Below are 18,294 nucleotides of genomic sequence, written 5' to 3'. Positions count from 1 at the left end.
TCCAATTTCTTTTACCATATTGACATATGGATTAACATATTGACATACAGGATTAATAAATCTTATATTTTTCAGAAAGACATTTTCTTAACAATGTATAATCTTATGATTAAATATGCTCACACATTAAGGCAGAAATATTCTATGGAATATGTTCTTTACTTTTTAATCTCTCCCTTAAAATGCTACTACTTTAGTACAGGTAACTAACCAACATGGTAAAAATGGTGTGTGTGTGTGTGTGGGTGTGTGTGTGTGGGTGTGTGTGTGTGTGTGTGTGTGTGTGTGTGTGTGTGTGTTTATGTGTGTTTCATACACATGCAGGTACCCAACAACATGCATAGAAGACCAGACAATGGCATCAAGTATCTTCCTTTATTTCTTTCTGCATTGAGTTTCTTGAGATAGCCATACTGGTTTTTGGTCCTTGTGGTTAGCCACTGAGTTTTTAATATATGCCTGTTTTTCCCTTTCCAATACTGGGATTATAAAAATACATATACATTCCCAGTTTTTAACATAGGTGTTGGTATTAAGTCTTAATTGATGCACAGTGTGTTAATTTTAAATGTCAACTTGCCACAAACTAGAATCACAACCTCCATGCATCTAGGCTTTATCCCTTCCCAACTTTCCGTTACTTGAATATCTAATTGTTGTAGATGCATGTTGTGAAAGGCATCAGTATCAATGTAGACACTAAACTTCATCCATATATGACTTCTAAAGTGTTGCATACATTCTTTTTAGTCAATTTCCAAAGATAAAGATCTTGTAATGAAACACATCTTCACTCTGAATTCACTGGCCACTTTGGCCAAGGAAGCAGATAGGCTAACTGGAGATCTTCATCTCTTCCTCCATTCCTCCAAATCCAACTCCCAAGTCTCATTCCCAGATTTGTAGCAGGCCACCCACTGAAGCTTCCTCTAGACTCTACCTGCCCCTCCATTTCCAGTGGATCACACAGATCTTTCCTTCTAAAGTTTCTTCCCTACAGTCATTTCTTTAAAACAGTTCCCAACTCCAGCAGGCACTACCTGGGAAATTTTAGGTCACTCCAGCAAGGGAAGCAAGTAGCCTAACAGCAAACCTTAATCTCTTCTTCCTCTCCTCCAAATCCACTCCCTCAGCCTCATCCCCAGGTCTATAGCAGACCACTTCCTGCAGACTCCCTTTCCTCTCTGTCCCCATCTTCAGTGGATCACAAAGTACTTTCTCTCCAAACTTCTTTTCCTAGACATATTCCTTTATCCCAGCCTCTAACTCCAACAGGCATTCTCTGGAAACCAGACAGCCAAGCCTGACAGAAGAGTGAGTAGGCCAGCAAAACAGGTAAATGAGCTTCAGGACTTCATTCTCCCTCCTCTCCTCCATAAATAATCCCCCAGTCTCATCACTGTTTCTGTAGCAGACTACTTGATGCAGCCTCCACTTTCTCTCTGCCCCTGTTATCAGAAGACTAAGTAGATCCTGATAGTAGACTCTGCTTTCTTCCCACCTGTAGATTCTCTTAAGTACCTGCCCCCAAGCCCATCCCCATTCCTAAGTGTTAGCTCCCTAGACCTAGAAACACATTTTATCAGGAACCTTTTAGTGGCCTTACTGAGGAGGATGTGAGAAGAAATTTCCTACAAGGCAACAGACAACCACCACACTTATCTAACATATGCACCTTAACACCAAGGTGACATTATTTCTGGGTAAAAGATATTCCATGAAAATGAACCTAAGAAGCAAGCTGGTATTTAATATCTGACAAAATAGGCTTCAAAACAAAGCTAATCAAAAGAGATAGGAGAAAACATTATATACTTATTACAGAAAAAACCACCAAAGGGACATTGCAATTCTTAACATCTATGCACCAAAAACAAGGGCACTAAACTTCATAAAAGAAACATTACTACAACTTAAATCACATATTGATCCTTACACACTGATAGTGGAAGACTTCAGTGCTCCACTCTTGCCAATAGACAGGTATCCAGATAAAAACTAAACAGAGAAATGCTAGTGCTAACTTAAGTAATAAACCAAATGGACCTAATAGATATTTTTAGAACATTTCAACCAAACACAAAATAATATACAGTCTTCTCAGTACCTAATAAAATATTCTCCAAAACTGGCCACATACTCAGACAAAAAGAAAATCTCAACAGATGCAAGGAAAGTCTGAATCCTGACTGACCACTAAAAGTTAAAGTTGGACATCGACCACAGAAACAACAGAAAGCTTACAAACTCACTGAAACTAAGTACCTCACTACTGAAAGAAAAGTGGGGTAATAGAGAAATTAAGAAGTAAATTAAATGTTTTTTTTGGAACTGAATAAAAATGAAAATATACCCAAATGTGTGGGGCACAATGAAAGCTATTCTAAGAGACAAGTTCATAACACTAAGTGCCTATATAAAAAAGTTAGAAAGATCTCATACTAACAAATTAACACACACTTGAAAGATCTAGAACAAAAAGAAGAAACCTCATACAAATAGAGTATACTGCAATAAATAATGAAACTCATACCTGAAATCAATAAAATAGACTCAGTCAATCAATCAAACAGACAAACAAAATTACAAAGAATCAATGAAATAAGGAATTGGTTCTTTCAGAAAATCAATAAACTTGACCATCCCTTCTCCAGATTAACTAAAAGGTGGAGAGAGAATACCCAAGTTAAAAAAAATTAGAAATCAAAAGGGGAACATAATAGACAACAAAGAAATTCTGAGAACCACAAGGACATTCTTTAAAAACTTGTACTCTGCCTGATAGGAAAATCTAAAAGTTATGGATAATTTCCTTAATAAATACCTCTTACTGAAGTTAAATCAAGATCAGCTCATCTATTTTGGCAGTTTACAGCAAGCCCATAGCCAATATCAACTGAAATGGAGAGAAATTTAAAGCAATTCCACTAAAATCAGTAATAAGACAAGGTTGTCCACTTTCTGCATGTCTATTCAACGGAGTACTTGAAGTCTTTGGTAGAGAAATAAGACAACTGAAGGAGATCAAGGGTATACAAATGGAAATGGAAGAAATCATAACTTTATTTGTAGCTGATATGATAGTATATATGAGTGACCCAAAAAAATTGCACTGGGAAACTTCTATAGCTGATAAACACTTTGAGTTAAACAGCTGGATACAAAATTAACTAAAAAAAAATGAGTAGCCTTCCTATGTACAAAAGACAAATAGTCTGAGAGAGAAATTAGGGAAACAATACTTTTCACAATAGCATCAAATAATATAAAATGTCCTGGGGCAACTCTAATCAAGGAAATGAAAGATTTGTATGATAAAGTTCAAGTTTTTGAAGTAGTAGAATTTAAGAGATTTTAGAAGATCTAAAGTTTTCCAATGCTCATGTATTGGTAGGATTAACATAGTTAAAAAGGCAATCTAACCAAAGCAATCTACAGATTCAGTGCAATCCCCATTAAAATTTCAACCCAATTTTTCTCAGATATTAAAAGAACAACTTTCAGCTTCATGCGGAAATACAAAAATCCCAGTAAAAAACTATAGCAATCCTGAATAATAAAAAACTTCTGGAAGTACACTATCCCCGGTTCATGTTGTACTACAAAGCTATAGTTTATACATGCTATAAAAACAGCATGGTGTTGGCACAAGAACATACCTGTTGATCAATGGAATTGAACTGAAGCCCTAGACACAAATTTACACACCTGTGGATACCTGACTTGAACAATCTAGATATATATGTACCAGATAAAAGACAGCATCTTCAACAAATGGTGCTAATCTAATTGGATATCTGAAAGTAGAATAGTGAAAATAGATCCATACTTATCACCCTGCATAAAACTGAACTCTGAACAGAGTGAAGTTCTCAGCACAAAACTAGATACTGAACCTGACAGAAAAGAAAGTGGAGAGTAGGAAAAGACTTTCTGAGCAGAACACTGTTAGCACAGCATCTAAAGTCAACAATTAATTAATCTGAGAAGGTTCTACACAGCAAAGGACACTGTCATGTGGACAAAGCAGCAGCCTCTAGAGTGGAAAAAGATTTTTACCAAGTACATGTTATCAAAAGATCATATCTAAAATACATAAACAACTCACAAAAATAGAAATCAAGAAAACCAATAACTCAATTTAAAAAGGGGGTACAGATCTAAACAGATAATTCTTAAAAGAGGAGACTAAAACAGCTGAAAAGCATTTACAAAAATAACATCCTTAGCAATTTGGGAAATGCAAATCAAAACTACTTTGCTGTTTCTTATTACACCCATGAGAAAAAGATCAATAAAACAAGTAACAGAGATGGCAGAAAGCGTGTAAGACTGAGAGGGGATGGAGGACACCAAGAAAACTAGGCCCCCTAAATCAACATTATTAAAGCTCATGCAAACTCACAAAGACTGGAGCAACATGCAGAGGGCTGCACCAATCTGTACTAAGTCCTATGCATATATATCATGGCTTCCAGTTTAGTGTTTTCACTGAATTACTGAATATCTGAATGAGCTGGTATCTGATTCTTACGCCTTTTCTTGGGGTCTTTTCCTTCTATTTGCTTGTTTTGTCCAATTCCAATATGTTAGTTTTGTTTTGTTTTTTGTTTTGTTTTGTTTTGTTTTGTTTTGTTTTGTTTTGTTGTTTTCCCCTAGAAGACGGTTTGTTTTCTAATAAAAGAAAAAAAAAAAGGAGTGAGTCCTGATGGGAGGGACAGTGTTGAGGAAATGGGAAGAGTAGAGGGAGGGGAAGGAGATATTATGTGGGAAAAAATCTATTTTCATTAAAAAGAAAAAAGAGGGGACTTCCCTTCTGGACCAGAGGTGAGTACCCGGGACCCCATCCCTGGGCACCAGCCACTCCGGGGAGGCCTGCACAGCTTGGCGCCGGGTTCTGGCCACCGGGCAGCTCCCCTTCTAGCCCCACTGGAAGGGATCCCCTTTTCCAAGCCCCCCGACAGCCCCTGCAGTCTCCGCGCCCTGCCCCCACGCCCATCTGCCCGAGACCCCAGCCACTTCCTGAGACTTAGAGACCGGCCCCCTGCTCCCAGCCTGCCCCCGACTTCCCTTCTGGACCAGAGGTGAGTGCCTGGGTCCAGCCCGGACCCCATCCCTGGGCACCAGCCACTCCGGGACGACCTGCCCAACTTGGCACCAGGTTCTGGCCACCGGGCAGCTCCCCTTCTAGCCCCACCGGGAGGGATCCCCTTTTCCAGCCCCCCCCCCGGAAGCCCCTGCAATCTCCGCGCCCAGCTCCCACGCCCATCTGCTCAAGACCCCAGCCACTTCCTGAGACTTAGAGACCGGCCCCCAGCTCCCAGCCTGTCCCCGACTGCCATTCTGGACCAGAGCTTGCCCCTGACTTCCCTTCTGGACCAAAGAGTTGGACAAAAGAACTCCCTTTTGGACAAGAGAGAGAGTCTTCCTGAGTCTGTCAGCTCTTTGTGAAACAAGTACACTGATAAGACCAAGAAGGAACCACAAGGAGATGGGCAGACGTCAAGGCAGAAGTACATACAGCAAAATGAAGAGCAATACAGCATCACCAGAACCTAGCTCGCCTCCAACATCTAGACCTGAACACCAAAAATTGGAAGAAGCAGAAGAAAGTAGCCTTATGAGTAACTTCATGAAGAAGGTAGAGGCTTGTGTAGAGGAAAAGACAAGAAAATTGGAAGAACGCTGTAAACAACTAGAGGAAAGGGCAAACAAATTAGAAGAAAACAATAAAGCCCTCCAAGAAAACAATAAAGTCCTGGAAGAAAACATTAAAGTCCTGGAAGAAAACAATAAAGCACTGAAAGAAAATCATGAAAAAGCAATGAAACAAACAAAGGAAACAGTCCAAGAACTGAAAAGGGAAATTGAAAAAATAAAAAAGACACAAACAGAGGGAATGCTGGAAATAGAAAACCTGAGTAAAAGATCAGGAACTTCGGATGCAAGTATAACCAACAGAATGCAAGAGATGGAAGAGAGGATTTCTGGCATTGAAGATACAGTAGAAGAAATAGTTCCATCAGTCGAAGGAAACACTAAAGCCAACAAAGTCATGAACCAAAATGTCCAAGAAATCTGGGACACCATAAAAAAACCAAACCTACGAATTATAGGGATAGAAGAAGGTGAAGAATACCAACTCAAAGGCACAGAAAATATATTCAACAAAATTATAGAAGAAAACTTTCCCAACTTAAAGAAGGAAATGCCTATGAAGATACAAGAAGCCTATAGAACACCAAACAGACTAGACCCCCAAAAAAAGTCCCCTCGACACATAATAATTAAACAACTAAATGTACAGAATAAAGAAAGAATATTAAGAGCAGCCAAGGAAAAAGGCCAAGTGACCTATAAAGGTAAACCCATCAGAATAACACCCGATTTCTCAATGGAGACTTTGAAAGCCAGAAGGACCTGGACAGATGTAATGCAGACACTAAGAGACCATGGATGTCAGCCCAGACTAATATACCCAGCAAAACTTTCAATCATCATAGACGGAAAGAACAAGACATTCGAAGACAAAGCCAGATTTAAACAATACCTATCCACAAACCCAGCCCTACAGAAAGCACTAAAAGGAAAATTCCAACCGAGGGAAGTCAGATACACACTTGAAAACACAGGCAATAGATAAAGCCATAACAGTAAACCCCAAAGAAGAGAAGCACACACACACTACCACCAAAAATAACAGGGATGAAGAATCACTGGTCATTAATATCCCTTAATATCAACGGACTTAATTCACCTATAAAAAGACATAGACTTACGGAATGGATACGAAAGCAGGACCCATCTTTCTGCTGCATACAAGAAACACATCTCAAATTCAAAGATAGACACTACCTAAGAATAAAAGGCTGGGAAAAGACTTTTCAATCAAATGGTCTTAAGAAACAAGCAGGGGTAGCCATCCTGATATCCAACAAAATAGACTTCAAACTAAAATCAATCAAAAGAGATCAAGAAGGACATTACATCCTCGTCACAGGAAAGATCGACCAAGATGAAGTTTCAATTCTGAACATATATGCCCCAAACACAAGGGCACCCACATATGTAAAAGAAACATTACTAAAGCTTAAACCACATATAAAACCCCACACATTAATAGTGGGAGATCTCAACACCCCACTTTCACCACTGGACAGATCTCCCAAATCGAAACTTAACAGAGAAATAAAGGACTTAACCGATGTCATGACCCAATTGGACCTAATAGATATCTACAGAACATTCCATCCTAACAAGAAAGAATATACTTTCTTCTCAGCACCCCATGAAACTTTCTCTAAAATTGACCACATACTTGGCCACAAAGCAAATCTCAACAGATACAAAACAATCAGAATAACCTCCTGTGTTCTATCAGATCACCATGGTTTAAAGCTAGATTTCAACAACAACAAAAACTACAGAAAACCTACAACCTCATGGAAACTGAATAATGTTCAACTGAATCACCAATGGGTTAAGGAAGAAATAAAGAAAGAAATTAAAGACTTCCTAGAGATCAATGAAAATGAAGACACCACATACCCAAACTTATGGGACACTATGAAAGCAGTGTTAAGAGGGAAATTCATAGCACTAAATGCCCACATAAAGAAGTTGGAGAAATCGCACACTAGTGAATTAACAGCACATCTGAAAGCTCTAGAAAAGGAAGAAGCAAAGTCTCCCAGGAAGAATAGACGCCAGGAAATTATCAAAGTGAGAGGTGAAATTAATAAATTAGAAACTAAGAGAATAATACAAAAAATTAATGAAACAAAGAGTTGGTTCTTTGAGAAAATCAACAAGATAGACAAGCCCTTATCCAAACTAACCAAAAGACAGAGAGAGAGAATCCAAATCAACAAAATCAGAAATGAAAAGGGGGACATAACAACAGACATTGAGGAAATCCAGAGAATTATAAGGTCATATTTCAAAAACCTCTACTCCACAAAACTGGAAAACCTAAAAGAAATGGACATTTTTCTGGATAGATACCACATACCTAAGTTTAATCAAGACCAGATAAACTATTTAAATAGTCCAATAACCCCTAAGGAAATAGAAACAGTCATTAAAGGTCTCCCAACCAAAAAAAGCCCAGGACCAGATGGTTTCAGCGCAGAATTCTACCAGATCTTCAAAGAAGAGTTAATACCAATACTCTCTAAATTGTTCCACATAATAGAAACAGAAGGAACATTACCAAACTCCTTCTATGAGGCTACAATTACCCTGATTCCTAAACCAAACAAGGATGCAACAAAGAAAGAGAACTACAGACCGATCTCCCTCATGAACATTGATGCAAAAATACTCAATAAAATACTGGCAAACAGACTCCAAGAACACATCAGAACAATTATCCACCATGATCAAGTAGGCTTCATCCCAGGGATGCAAGGGTGGTTCAACATACGAAAGTCCATCAATGTAATACACCATATAAACAAACTCAAAGAAAAAAACCACATGATCATCTCACTAGATGCAGAAAAGGCATTTGACAAAATCCAACACCCCTTCATGATAAAAGTCTTGGAGCGATCAGGAATACAGGGAACATACCTAAACATAATAAAGGCAATATATAGCAAACCAACAGCCAACATCAAATTAAATGGAGAGAAACTCAAAGCAATTCCACTAAAATCAGGAACGAGACAAGGCTGTCCACTCTCCCCATACTTATTCAATATAGTACTTGAAGTTCTAGCCAGAGCAATAAGACAACATAAGGAGATTAAGGGGATTCAAATTGGAAAGGAAGAAGTCAAGCTTTCCCTATTTGCAGACAACATGATAGTATACTTGAGTGACCCCAAAGATTCCACCCAGGAATTGATAAAGCTTATAAACACCTTCAGCAACATAGCAGGATACAAGATCAACTCAAAAAAATCAGTAGCCCTCCTATATACAATGGACAAAGAAGCTGAGAAGGCAATTAGAGATACATCACCCTTTACAATAGCCAAAAATGACATAAAATACCTTGGGGTAACACTAACCAAGCAAGTGAAGGACCTATATGACAAGAACTTTAAGTCCCTGAAAAAAGAAATTGAAGAAGATCTCAGAAAATGGAAAGATCTCCCATGCTCATGGATAGGCAGGGTTAACATAGTAAAAATGGCAATCTTACCAAAAGCAATTTACAGATTCAATGCAATCCCCATCAAAATACCAACACAATTCTTCACAGATCTGGAAAGAACAATACTCAACTTCATATAGAAAAACAAAAAACCCAGGATAGCTAAAAGAAACCTGTACAATAAAACAACTTCTGGAGGCATCACAATCCCCGACTTCAAGCTCTACTATAGAGCTACAGTAATAAAAACAGCCTGGTATTGGCATAAAAACCGACATGTGGACCAATGGAATCGAATTGAAGACCCTGACATTAACCCACACACCTATGGACATATAATTTTTGACAAAGAAGCCAAAAGTGTACAATGGAAAAAAGAAAGCATCTTCAACAAATGGTGCTGGCATAACTGGATATCAGCATGTAGAAGGCTGCAAATAGATCCATATCTGTCACCGTGCACAAAACTTAAGTCCAAGTGGATCAAAGACCTCAACATAAATCCAGCTACTCTGAACCTGCTAGAAGAGAAAGTAGGAAATAGTCTTGAACGCCTTGGCATAGGAGATCACTTCCTAAATATAACACCAGTAGCGCAGACACTGAGACAAACAATCAATCAATGGGACCTTTGAAACTGAGAAGCTTTTGTAGAGCAAAGGATACGGTCAACAAGGCAAAGCGACAGCCTACAGAATGGGAAAAGATCTTCACCAACCCCACATCTGACAGAGGACTGATATCCAGAATATATAAGGAACTCAAGAAATTAGACATCAAAAGGACCAACAGTCCAATTGAGAAATGGGCTTTAGAACTAAACAGAGAATTCTCAACAGAGGAATCCCAAATGGCTGAAAGACATTTAAGGAATTGCTCAACTTCCCTAATCATCAGGGAAATGCAAATCAAGACAACTCTGAGATACCACCTTACGCCTGTCAGAATGGCTAAGATCAAAAACACTGAAGACACTTTATGCTGGAGAGGATGTGGAACTAGGGGAACTCTCCTCCACTGCTGGTGGGAATGCAAGCTTGTACAACCACTTTGGAAATCAATATGGCGCTTTCTTAGAAAATTGGGAATCAATCTCCCCCAAGATCCAGCTATACCACTCCTGGGCATATACCCAAGAAATGCTCAATCATACCACAAGAGCACTTGCTCAGCTATGTTCATATCAGCATTGTTTGTAATAGCCAAAACCTGGAAACAACCTAGATGCCCTTCAACTGAAGAATGGATAAATAAATTGTGGCACATATACACAATGGAATACTACTCAGCAGAGAAAAACAATGACATCACACGGTTTGCAGGCAAATGGATGGATCTAGAAAAAATCATCCTGAGTGAGGTAACCCAGACTCAGAAAGACAAATATGGTATGTACTCACTCATAGGAAGATGCTAGATGTGGAACAAGGATGACTAGACTGCTACTCACATCACCAGTGAGGCTACCTGGAAAACGGGACCCCCAAAAAAGACACGGAGAAATGGACGAGATCTACATGAATAGCCTGGTCATGAGTGGGAACAATGAAGGGCGACAGTCGAGGGAAAGAGTGGGAGATCCTAGCTGGATCAAGAAAAGAGAGGGAGAACAAGGAATAGGAGACCATGGTAAATGAAGACCACATGAGAAGGTGAGAAGGGGAGGAAGCAGAGAGCTAGGGAGGCCCACGGAGATCCACAAAGATACCCCCTCAAAAGACTGCTGGCAATGGTCGCGAGATGGCAGGAACTGACCTGCTCTGGTGATGGGATGGCCAGACACCCAGATAGTGGTGCCATAAACCCCATCCAAGGACTGAGGAATCTGAAGGCAGACATCCACGGCTGGGCCCCTGGTGGAGCACTGGGAGTCTAATTAGTGAGTAAGAAGAGGGTTTATATGAGCGAGAATTGTTGAAGCCAAGGTTGGATAAAGCACCGGGACAAATAACCAAATGAATGGAAGCACAGGATCTATGAACCAAAGGCTGAGGGGCCCCCAACTGGATCAGGCCGCCTGAACGGGTGAGACAGTCATTTGGCTTGATCTGTTTGGGAGGCAGCTGTGCATTGGTGCCAGGTCCTGGGCTCGTTGCATGAGTTGGCTGTTTGAATCCTGGGACTTATGCAGGGACACTTGGCTCCGTCTGGGAGGGGGGAATGGACCTGCCTGGACTGAGTCTACCAGGTCAACCCCGGTCCTCGGGGGAGACCTTGATCTGGAGGAGGTGGGAATGGGGGGTGGGCTGGGGGGAGGGGTGGGCGAGAGGGGGAGAACAGGGGATTCTGTGGCTATTATGTTGAACTGAATGGTGTTGTAAAATAATAATAATAATAATAATAATAATAAATAAAAAAGAAAGAAAAAAGAGGAAAAGAAAGAAAAATAAGATACAATATACAATATGTTTGTTCAAGAAAGTACCACATGGAACAACTGTGAATGACCATCTACATCAGAAAAATGTTTTTAATTCTCTAGTGTTTCCTTGTATCCAGGAAAGCACTGTGCTCAGCAGCTCTTAGTAAAACTGTAATTTTCATTTCAGTGTCTATTGATGTTCACACATGTAGCTCTGGACTTCTCACTGGAGGAGTAGAAATGCCAGAACTCTGCTCAAAGGGATTTATACACGATATGATGTTGGAGAATTACATTAAGCTGGTCTCTGTGGGTGAGAATATTTTCTTGCTGAATTCCTGTTTGATCCTTTGTATAAACCTGGTTCTTGGTGTGTAGACTGTCTTTGAAGTTGTCTTAGAAACTATGGAGTGTTAGGGCAATTCCAGTAGTAGAAAAGAACTTTTTCATGACATTTGATGTTTTCTTTATATTTTCCTTTTGAGGTACAATGCATCCTTCATTTTGGTTCCAGGATGCACTCAGAAATTCAATAAAATGTAATTTCCCCACCCACATCTTAAATTTTGTATTCACAATTGTATTTTACATGATTTTAATTAGGATGAGGCTATGAAAATAAACACCATACGGTGAGTTCTTAAGGGAATATTTATTTCTTCAAGAGAAATGCATCGATAAACAAAAGAGCATCTGATTGCAGTAGGAGATAAGTGAAGGCTTATTATTTTGAAGGCCCTCATCCCCAGGACCATCTGATACTCTAAAGGAACTATATTCAATCTGGAATCTTTGTTGTTGTTGTTTTTCAAAAAGAAATGTTCAATGATCTGGTCATTCCTGGGCCTTTGGTGTGTGCCACAGCATATTAACAAGAGAAAACAAGCTCATAAAATGGTGGCTCATGTTCCATGGAAGTAAAGTACTTCATTCACATTAAGTACTGATAAAGCCAAATGACTGAGAAGACCCAGAGCATCCTCAGCTTGAGGCAAAACAGATATAGAATTCTGGGTAATACTGCCATAATTGAACACCCAGAACCTTAATTTAAATTTAAATAAAATTTAAATAATTTTAGAAAGAGAAAAGGAATTAAATGTTAAGTACAAATCACAATTAATTTATGCATTTATAGCCACCTGATAGAATGAAAACTTTGCCAGAGCATGTTCAAATAATAAATAGAAGGTGCATGTATACATAGGAGAGGATCATGGGGTTTGAAATAGCTGATGATCTGAGATGATTATTATCTAAACCAAAGGTGCCTAATCCTAACCTAATGTCTTAGAGGGCTGGTGGAGTGAAAGAAGAAGCTTCACAGAGAGACCACAGCATTTTTGCAAACTGCTTCGACCTAAGGAAAAAGGAGTCAGACATTCACTCTAGAGATGGTGGTACCCAGATCTAACCATGACCACATGCATTAGTCCTGGTCATTCTACAATTGATGTGCAACACACGCAGGCAGAGAAAAGGAGCTGGTTGGAAAAGAAGGGATCATATCTCATATTTTGAAGTCTTCATTTATATTTTATCTTCAACTGTATTTTTAATGTTGCACATAGAGTTCACTCTGAAGGCCCCTGAAACAAAACAAAATTATACTTTATTTTTGTTTCCTCATTTTCTTGTCAGTTTCACCCCATCTCTCATTTTACCCTGACTTAGGAGTCCACAAATTTCATCAAAATATCTGTGCTCATGGACTTGGACCTTTCTAGAGGGACGCTTAGGGCTGGGCTCCTGATGAGCTGTGACATCACATCTGGTGCCCATGACTCTCTAAGGAGGATTATATCATAATTCAACTCTGTCACACATCCGTATTCCTAGAGCTGCACTATAAAGTGAGTATCTTCATTGGGACAAGCTTCACTTTCTCAAAGAGGATGTTGGGTAAAAGCTGAAGAAAAACTTAAACATGACTGGGCAGATGTTTCAGAACACAATGATTATTCTCTCTGTGTTATTCTAACTGTAGGTGTGTGTGCTATGCTATATTAAAAATTCTTTATATTTGTGTGTGAGTGTTAGCTTCCATGTATGTATGTGCCCTATGTGAGTAAAGTGCCTGAGGAAGCCAGAAGAAGGCATCAGACCTTCTGAAAATTGAAGTTACAGGTGTTTGTAAGCCATTGTAGGTATTGGGAACCAGACCTAGGTCTTCTGTGAGATGTGTTAGTTTTCTTACTAACTGAGCGTCTTTCCAGATCCACCCTAAAAATTTTAAAGATACTTACAGGAAATTGCAATTGAGGAATCATTTCTAGAATCCCTTATTGTTTCATCTCTGCATCTGCTGAGCACAGTACTATTAGATCTCCAAGTACCTTTTAAAGAATTAAGCAGTTATTTTTGCATTCTTGATATATTCTGAATAGTAGCCTATTTCCATATCAAGAGCTGCTAATTAATTTATCCCATATCTAGGCTCCCCTTTCTCTCTGGTAATTACTCCCATTGTTTCCAAAGGTTTATTTATTTTATTATTTTGTTCTTTCAAAATTAACCCTATATAGGTCCTTGAGACAGTGATAAAGAGGTAGTTTTGTTGGGTGAATCTGTCATATTTTGAGCTTCCTTCTTCTGATCCTTATTTATACTATCAACTCTAGTACCTGCCCCATTTCAGTTACCATATACACAACCATCTCACACAGGATTTGTTTGCTTTTCAAAGCAGTGGACTTTCTGCCATTGACTCTTCTTGATTGTACTAGTCTAATTGGTGAAAGAAAGGACTATTGTCTGAATATATAAGATGCTGTGACTAATGATTCCATGCATGTGGAACATGATCAGGTATCATGTTCTATTACATGGAGACAAAATCTTACCATTTTAGAGATCTCACAGAGCAGTGTTGTTAGTGAATTTTGTCTTAGTTTAAATATTTAATGCCAGTCTGAGGACACCTTCCTAATTGTTGTATGTTATAAATCTTACATAAGTCCATGAAATAGGATAATTATGGGATTTTATTCCTTGAAGATGTTTCTTCATATTTTAATTTATCAACTTTTTCATGGGAAAACAGACAAAGATCCTTCTAGAAAACTATCACCCAGTGTCTGGATCAACAGCAAGTAGTGAAGCATGAAGATGATCAGTTTCAGTTGCTACAGGCCCACCACCATCATCCAGTGGTAGACCTGAACTACCTGGGGGATGGAGGCTGATAGGAATGTGGGGGGAGGTTCTTTCTGTGATAGGGGGACTTTATCACTTCTTTGGAATTTCCCACTTGAAACATTTATGGCTACTATATCTCACCAGCTCCATGCTGCAACCTCCTTGCCCAGCTGTTCCACACAAGCATTGGCCAGGCATAGGTAGGCCTGCAAGTGTAGCTAGGTAGGTCATGGCCAGTTGCAGCCTACACAGCACTACCAGCACCTGGAGGCACAGAAGATGCAGCAGAGGTCAGCTTGTTAGGGGAGAAAATAAACTCTCCTTTCACTGGCTAGGGTCTTCTCAGATTATCCTAGGCCTCAGACACCCACCACATGCACCCAGTCTCTTCACAACCTCTACCAAAACAAACCCAGGGAGGTTGTGTCACACATGAGTACCTGTTGCAAGAGTTCCCAGGCCTCAGCCTTCATTCAGAGCCACAGGGAGCATAGGGGAACAGGAAACTAGTGTACAGAATTAGTAAGTTACCAATGAATTACAGCCCCAGCCCTCTACTTTTTTCTTTCTGGTGTAAATGAGTCTTTCTCTGTATCACCATCCCCCAAATAATGACAGTGAGACTTATTATTAATTATGAAAGCTGAGCCTTAGCTTAGGCTTGTCCCACTAGCTCTTATAACTCAAATGAATCCATTTATTTTCATCTGTGTTCTATCTAGTGGCTCCTTACCTCATCTCTCCATACAGCCCATGCTGTTTCCTCTACATCTGGCTGGTGACTCCACCTTCTTCTTCCCAGAGTGTTATAAATAAATAAATCTGCCCTGAAGTCCCCCCTATACCTCCTCCCTAGCTATTGGCTGCTCCTTTTTTTTATTACACCAATCACAGCAATACATTTTCACACAGCATACAAATATCCCACAACATTCTGATCTGTTTTCCTCATTTCAAGTTCAAACTCAAAAAAGGAAAAGAAAATGTCCCAAATGGTTCTTTCTACACTCAGGGTTGGACTAGGTTTTCCTTTCTGGTTAAGCATGTGCCCATGGGTTACACCACATCCTACATGTGCTTCCTTCTACTAGGATTCAGCACATATGCATGTACTACACCTCCATAGTGTCACAGGAACTTTGGCCAGTCAGGACACTTGTGCATTACCCCTGTGGCTTTGTGACCGGATGACTGATGGTGTTGAACTAAATAATATTCTCTCTCTACACTTTAACTTACACTTTTCAAAAGTGCTGGCACATGCACTATAACTCCTTGGTCTGTGTATTGTCATCCACTTTTTAGTACACTGCTTCTGGGCTCACATTAGCTTCTACAGTGCTCAGTGGATCACCTCATGAGCAAATGACAATCACAACAGTCATGTGAATTGTGAAATTAAGCAATAAATAGATCTGAATGTTTGAATGTCCTATGACATTCAAAAAGCCAATAACCAGGTTAGAATGGTATTTTTGTTGTTGTTGTTGTTGTTGTTGTTGTTGTTGTAGTTTCCCCCTGATTTCTCTTTAGTTCCTTCCTGAAAGAAAGCCTTTGCAAACCAAAGAGGTTCTCACACAAGTGTCCAGTATGGAAACTATGAAAATGGTCCTTTTGAGGCTGGAAAGGTAGCTTGGTCAGTACACTGCTTGCTGTGGAAGGGGTGAAGACCTGAGTTTGATTCCTTAGTCCAGCCCAAGCCTTCCCACCTCAAGACCTTGCTCTAATCTTGTATCTGCTGGTCTAGACAAACCACGTATATATGTCTCACTCTCATCCTCTGTTTCTTGTCATGGCCTTCCCCTCTCCATAGGTCCAGCTCTCAGTACAGTTTGAGGATGAGCTGCATCAATGCTACAGGCTTACCACTGTCACTTAGCAGTAGACAGGAACCACCTGCTGGAGCAGGCAGTGGAAGCTGCAGGAGGTCTTCTGAAGGCCAGGGGACACATCTAGGTCCCCTCATTCCCTGGGTCCTCCTGCCTGAGTGCTTACCTACCTCTGGTTCTTTCTCAGGCATCCTTCTTACACAGCTGGCCAGGCTTAGGTAGGTCTGCAGGTACAATAGGGTCATGGCCTCTATCAGGAGGTAAAGTGCCACCAAAACTCAGATGCACAGAGAGTAGAAACCAATGTTCTACAGCCTGCAGCAAGATGCCAACCATCAAGTGAGCACCCTTTCACCTGCACCAAGTCTCCCTAACTCACCCCAGGTCTCAGACACCAATATCTGAAAAGAAAGTCCACTAAGGCACAGACAGAAGGCTGCATCCTCCACAGGTATCTGCAAGAAGACCCAGGCTACAAGCTTCCTTTTGAGTCACAGGGTGGACAGGAAGCTGGAGTGCAGCAGCAGCCTAGGGATGAGCATCATGGTGGGACCAGACTCTTGACTCCCCCAGCCTTTTTTGTAACCCTCACTCTATTCTACCAGAGAACGGCCCTAACTGCATCAATGGTTGGTCTACAGATAGGGTAGAGCATTTGGGTTTGTCTGGGCCAGTAGCAGGTCTGGTGAGGAAGGTGCCTTAAGATTAGCCCCAAGTGAGTGACCAGCTTAGCTATGGGAAACCTAAAGACAAGAGAAAGTTTCAAGTACCCTATAGCTGCTCAGAATTTAGCTTAGGTGCCTCTGGTTGCTCTCTCACACATATATATCCTTATCCTCCAAAATCCAGTCCTGGGGATTCACACCCAGTCTTAGCCCTTCTTCTTCACAACCAGTTCTAAGTTATGGGTCATGAATACCATGCCTGGAAAAAGGAGAGAACCAAGTAGCATGTATTTCAAGGGTTTCAACCCCAGGCTGGCTGGTAGGCTAGTTCTCAGAACCTACCTGTCTCCACCTACCCAATGCTATAGTTACACACAATTGCAGACAATGCTGCTCTTCTCTCTCTCTCTCTCTCTCTCTCTCTCTCTCTCTCTCTCTCTCTCTCTCTCTCTCTCTCTCTCTCTCTCTCGTTTGTTTTTCAGGACAGGGTTTCTCTGTGTAGCTTTGTGCCTTTCCTGGAACTCACTCTGAGAACCAGGCTGACATGGAACTCACAGAGATCTGTCTGGCTCTGCCTCCCAAGTGCTGGGATTAAAGGCATGCATCACCACCACCCAGCCGATAATTCTCATTTTTAACTGGGTACTTAGGATTCCAACTTGGGTCATCATGCTTGCAGAGGAAGTACTGATACCCACTGGCCAACTCCCCAGCTGAGACTACCTCTAATTTTAATTTTTTGGTGCTATAGCATGGCAGCACAAGAGCTAGGCTGATACATATACTTGGTAGGGAGGATATTTACATCCAACCCCTTGTCTGAATTGTGGGTTGTCTATGGCTTGTACCTAGGAGAGTTCGAAGCTGGAAGGGGCTGTGCCACAAACATACCAGAGCAACCTTTCTCCCTCCTCCCTCCAGCTTGAGCCCTTATTGTCAAAAACACTTAGGAGCTTTTGTGGAAGGGAAGAATCAAGTCCAGAGACCTTTTTATTTTTTTTTAAACATTTTCACATTTAGATGTATGTGGGAAAGAGGCATGTCATCACAAGCACATGGAAGTCAGAGGACAACTTGTGGGAGTCTATTCTCTCCTTCCACATGTGAATCTCAGGGTTTGTACTCTGGGTATCAAGCTTGGTGGCAAGCGTATTGATGTGCTGAGTACATCTTGCCAGCTCTAGATACCTATTATTC

Source organism: Peromyscus maniculatus, chromosome 22 (genome assembly GCF_049852395.1).
Source record: "Peromyscus maniculatus bairdii isolate BWxNUB_F1_BW_parent chromosome 22, HU_Pman_BW_mat_3.1, whole genome shotgun sequence".
NCBI lineage: Eukaryota > Metazoa > Chordata > Mammalia > Rodentia > Cricetidae > Peromyscus > Peromyscus maniculatus.
This window is presented reverse-complemented; position numbering follows the sequence as displayed.